Here is a 5,760-nt window from a genome sequence, read left to right on the forward strand (position 1 = left end):
ACCCTAGTTCCTCTGAGCTTCTCGGACGTGGTGGTCGAGCGGACTGCATATGTACATACCACTGCTAATGCCCTCCGACTCATGGCTGGTTGAGCTTCTCTTTACCTTTACCTGCACCACAAAGCACCTGTGAGCCAGAAGACTCAGTAAGAAAACTCAATCAATAGTTCAGTGAATAAAACAACCATTAAACAGTAATAACTGAATCCAGTGCACTCATTAAACCCAATTGGAGACCATAGAGTCACACAAGTGCATGTCGCACTTCCTTTCATGTTGTTGGCATCCGAGCCAGTCAAGTGCATGTTGGACTCCCAGGGTGGCCCAGCCATGGTGGCCTGCACTCCACGTGCTTTATGCCAATCTTAGTTTATAAACTAAGTTCCTTATGCCATTGACTTATAAGTCAAGCCACCACGTGCCTCCAACTAATAAGTTGAAGCTTTGAGATTCTTAACTAATAGAATTTCCTAGAACCCATCAAATTCACAACTAATAAGTTGATCTCCATTTAACCCCCTAGTGATACCCTAGTTTATAAACTAAGCCCCACATTCACACAAATAGTCTCATGTTCCATATAGCACACTTAACAGATAATCACACAATGCATTATAATACATCCACTCAACAGTTATAAGCATAATCATAATTATGCACATTACAACATACCTAATCAGACATTCACAACATAATCATAATCATGTTCATCACCTTAACTGAGCTCTAAGCATACATTCACATAACAGGTGCAGTTTTCTTACCTTTGGTCCGTATGCGGGTTACTAGCGACAACCCTCTGAGCACGATCCCCGATTCAAGCCCTTAGCGAAAACCTAGTCACAACCGCGATAAAGAATTTCCCATCAATAACAGGTAGATAACAACTTCCAGACCAACTCTTAGCCTTCGGGACATCGAATTCCACTTAACAAGGAAGTAGGATCGATCCCGAGCCCAAACGGTTAAGTTTCCAATCTAAAAATCCCATTATGGTCAATTTTCCCCTTAAGAGTCGCGACCCCTCACAGCTGAGTCGCGGCCCGCCCCTGCATCCGAGCCCTGTGGGCCTAAAATCCCCTTCGCAGGCTGCGACTCACCATAAAAGAGCCGCGACTCATCACCACAAACCCAGAGTTTTCTGGGTTTTTCCTGCAACCAAACCCAACCAAGCTCATCCAATTTCCTCCCAACCTTCCAATTAAGTTCCCAAAAACAATATACCTCTTACCAGCAATCAAACCCAACTGAATACTAAGTTAAACTCATCAAAATCCCAAAACCCAATCTACCAATTAACAAACATGCATAGACATCCTCACTCTAAATTATTCAGCATAATTAACCAAGCAAATTTTAGTTCAGATTTCATACCTCAGCTGTGATGAAGCCCTTGAGCTAAACCTCTAGTTTTCCCCAAGTTTGGCACCTTAATTCCCAAGCTTCACTCTTTGAATTTTCCAAAAACCTCATCAAGCTTCTATGTCACCTAGAGAACGCGAAAGAGAGAAAGGGGCTGCTGAATTCTTCTTCATGTAACTTCTCAAACTTTCTGAGTATATCCCAGCCACCTAAGCCTTAAACCACAATGGAGATGACTAAGTTACCCCTTGCTCTTAGCTTATACCTCAAATATCTATAAGGGCAATTTTGTCATTTGCCTTAAATCCCGCTATCCACAATTTGCATCCTATAATTCCTGCCACTTCCATTATTCTCACACAATTACCAATAATTCCTTGTTACCCACTAATTCCCGGTAATGTACTAAATTACTAGAATACACCCCAAACCGGGTATTTAGACCCCGTTGTGACTTTTTCGCTAACTTGCTCATCGGAACCGCCTCTCGTCGAGTAACCCAAATATATCCACATAATAATGTGGTCCCAATCACACAAGAACATATTCACATATTTAATATCTTTAAAATACAAGCATAATTATATTATAATATAATTCACATAATAACTCAATTATTGCCTCTCGGCCCCCTAATCCAGGCACTAAGCCTTATTAGGAAATTTGGGATGTTACACGTCCTCTTCTGTCCATTCTTCTATCGTCTATCTCACCCGTCTAACCAGTTCTTAGTGGTTCCCCTCCGATCTTCATGGGAAGAGGAGCCAGTTTTTTGACAGCTTCAACATCTCTAACTGACTGAATGCACCCGGACTTGGGCCTGGGTGCTAGCTGGTCCATTTGGATGGCTTATTTAATATAAGTGAGCCCATTTACATTAGTTTGGGGCCTTACTTGTTTATTGGGCCTGGTGAGCTAGTCTGGCTGACTAGTTGGACTTTAATTGTAGACCAATTTTGTCCACTATAGTTTGTCCGTCACTCTCTAGTTAGAACTCATTCTAGCTAGAGAGTTTATAATATAGAATTCTAAGCACTATGAGACCTTAAGGTTACCTGACCAAGCAGGGTGAGTGCCTAAGTAGCCTGGTGGCTAGGTGGCCAAGTGGCCAGGTGGTCAGTTGGACCGAGTGGCCGAATGGCCTAGTGGCCGAGCGGCCTATTGGCTGAGTGGTCGTATGGCCTTTTGGCCAGGTGGTCGAGTGGCTGTGTGGCCTTTTGGCTAGGTGGCCAAGTGGACATGTGGCTCTACAGTCCGGCCGAATGGCTGGATGGCTTGGCCAGGCGGTCCGTGTGGTGGCCGAGTGAGGCAGTCCAAGTGGCCTGCTATGCGATCGCATGCTCAGGAGAGACAGCTGAGCGGGCTGAGTGGTTCGCTTGGACGACTGAGTGGCCTGCCGAGGAGGCTGTGTGCCTGGGAGAGACGATTGAGCGGGCCGAGTGCTCCACCTAGGTGGCTGAGTGACTCATGCGCTTGGGCCTGCCTAGGAGGCTGTGTGCCTGGGAGAGATGGTCGAGTAGGTTGAGTGCTCCGCCTAGATGACCGAGTGTGTTGTCTAGTTTACCAAACACATTGTCAAGTGGCTTGCCAAGTTTTCTTAGTCCCCCCCCACCAGCTGCTTCTTTGAGCTTGGGTCGCGGTGCCCAAGAACAGGGCCGCGACCCCCACCGAGAAACCAGCCATAACCCCGATTTTAACCTTTTAAAATCTCCCAAAAACCTACCCAAACATCTCCAAACTCAAAAATCAAAGTTCCCAAACATCCCCATGATCCAAAACCCATAAAACCCAAGCTTCAATTCAATCAAAAACTCATCAAAACACAAAGTCCAATTCAAGCTTAAAAACTTAAAACTTGAATTACCTCCAATTGAGTTGTTTCCAACTAAATCCTTCGGCTAATAAACTTCTAATCTTCCCTAGGATCGCTAATCCTCGCTTGAATCTGAGTCTTAGAACTCAAGTTACCTTCGAAAATGCGATCGGGAGACGAAAAGGGAACTTAGAGGGAGAGAGTACATACAAAACGTTCTTTTATTCTTTTAAAGGTTACTTCAAGCTTAAGTAGCCTCAAACAAATCCTAACGCTCGGGGTCCCGAAAACACCCTCGGGGACGAAATAGTCAAAACCTCCATAATTTCCCCCTGATCTTACTAACTCCCAATTTATCAGCAAATATTGATTCTCATTACCCAATAACCCGGTAATGCTCTAAATACCCATTGACTCACTCCGAGTCAAGAATAAATCCCGTTGTGACTTTCCCACTAGCTTAGCTCCTAGGATCGTCTCGTGCTGGGTAACCCTGACATAACCAAATAATAATAAAGCACCACACACATATCACATATTTGCCAAATATGCCCGAAATGGCCAAAATATGAAAATCACCCAATTACTCAGAAATGGGTTCACATGCATATTTAATACACCTAAACATGCATATTATCATTTAATAACACAATAAATCAATTATGGCCATCCCGACCTCCTAATCAAGGTCCTAAACCTCATTAGGAAATTTGGGGCATTACAGACACGGGGAGACATTTAGTGTCAACTTGGTACAAAGTTTAGTAAACTAAGAGATGGGCAACGACTTAGTCAGAATGTCTGCATTTGGTGAGTAGAGTCAACATATCTAACATCAAGTTGTTTAGCCAAAACACGATCCTGGACGAAGCGTAGATCAATTTCTAAGTGTTTTGTTCTGCCATGGAGAACTGGATTTGAGGCTAAGGAACCAGCTCCCTTGTTTCACCACACAAGATTGGACATTGAGCTAGCCGAATATCTAACTCAGTGAGAAGTGACTACAACAATATCAACTCAGATGTAGCTAAAGCCAAAAACCTATACTTAGACTCAGTATTTGATCTGGCAATGACATTTTTCTTTTAGGAGCACCAACTAATGAGATTGCCTCCAAGAAAGACACAATACCCAGAAGTTGATTTTCGATCATCAATACACCCTGCCCAATCAGCATCCGTGTAACCTTCCAAAGCAAGTCGGACATGTTGATTTGAAACACAATTCAAATGTTGGAGTTCCAACAAGATATCGAAGTATCCTTTTGCAAGCAACCCAATGTGTAGTGGTTGGAGCTTTCAAAAATCGACTTAGACAGTTCACAACAAAGGCAATATCAGAAATTGTCATGGTAAGATACTATAGTGCACCAATCACACTACGATATAGCTTGGGATCCTCCTGAGGTGTCGCCTGTGGTTTGGCTGCAGCCATATTTGTTTTTTGCAGAAGGTCTTGAATGTACTTTCTCTAATTCAGAAACAGGCCAGTTAAGTTTCTGAATACCTCAAAACCAAGGAAATAGTGAACAAATCCAAGCACTTTCAAGGAAAAATGTAGATGTAAATCAGTGATAATCTTGTGAATTTGAGCAGGGTCATCACCAGTAATCAATATGTCATCAACATAAACTAACACAAGTATGATCTTTCCATGTTTCCTTGTAAAAAACAAACTTGTATCAAACTTAAAGTTGGTAAACCCGTACCTTAATAAAGAACTTTTGAGCTTATCAAACCAAGCACTTGGGGATTGTTTTAGACCATATAATGCCTTGTTGAGTTTCGATACATGATTGGGATGTTGAGTGTTGACAAAGCCTTGAGGTTGATGCATATAAACAGTTTCTTGTAACTCTCCATTTAGAAATGCATTATTTACATCGATTTGTTGAACATCCCATCCAAAGGTTAAGGCTAGAGTAAAGATAACTCTAATCGTGCAAGGCTTGATCACATGACTATAGGTTTCAAAGAAATTCAAACTAGCTGTCTGTTGAAAACCTTTGGCAACAAGACATGCCTTGTATTTGTCCATACTTCCATCTGCATTGTATTTGACCCAAAATATCCATCTGTTGCTCACAACTGTCATATCGGGTGTTGCAGGAACTAAAGTCCATGTATTAATCTTCTCTAATGCCTGAAATTCTTGTTGCATTGCTTGTTTCCAACGTGGGTAAACAAGAGCACTTTTAATAGAAATCGGTTCTAAATCAGTTAATGCGGTAGTGAGATATGCTTTAGGTTTGAAAATGCCAACTTTTGACCAGGTGACCATGGCATGGGTGTTATGAGTTGTGGGTGGGATGGGAAAGTTTGGATGTAGATCAGAAATGAAAATGAATTGAGGAGACTCAGATTGGACTTGAATGGGTGAGACACAAGGTAGAGGGGACATATTGGTGTCAGAGATAAAAGACAAACTCAGAAGTGGGGAAGAGTTATTTGCTTGATTTTGTATTGGTGACATGTTTTTGGTGGGACTAGTTACCAAAGGAGGAGACTCTGAAGTGGTAGTAGGGGGGAAATAAGGTTGTAGTTGGAACTTGAAACATATTGAGATCAATGAAATTAGTGTCGGTA

Source organism: Humulus lupulus, chromosome 8 (genome assembly GCF_963169125.1).
Source record: "Humulus lupulus chromosome 8, drHumLupu1.1, whole genome shotgun sequence".
NCBI classification, from domain to species: Eukaryota; Viridiplantae; Streptophyta; class Magnoliopsida; order Rosales; family Cannabaceae; genus Humulus; species Humulus lupulus.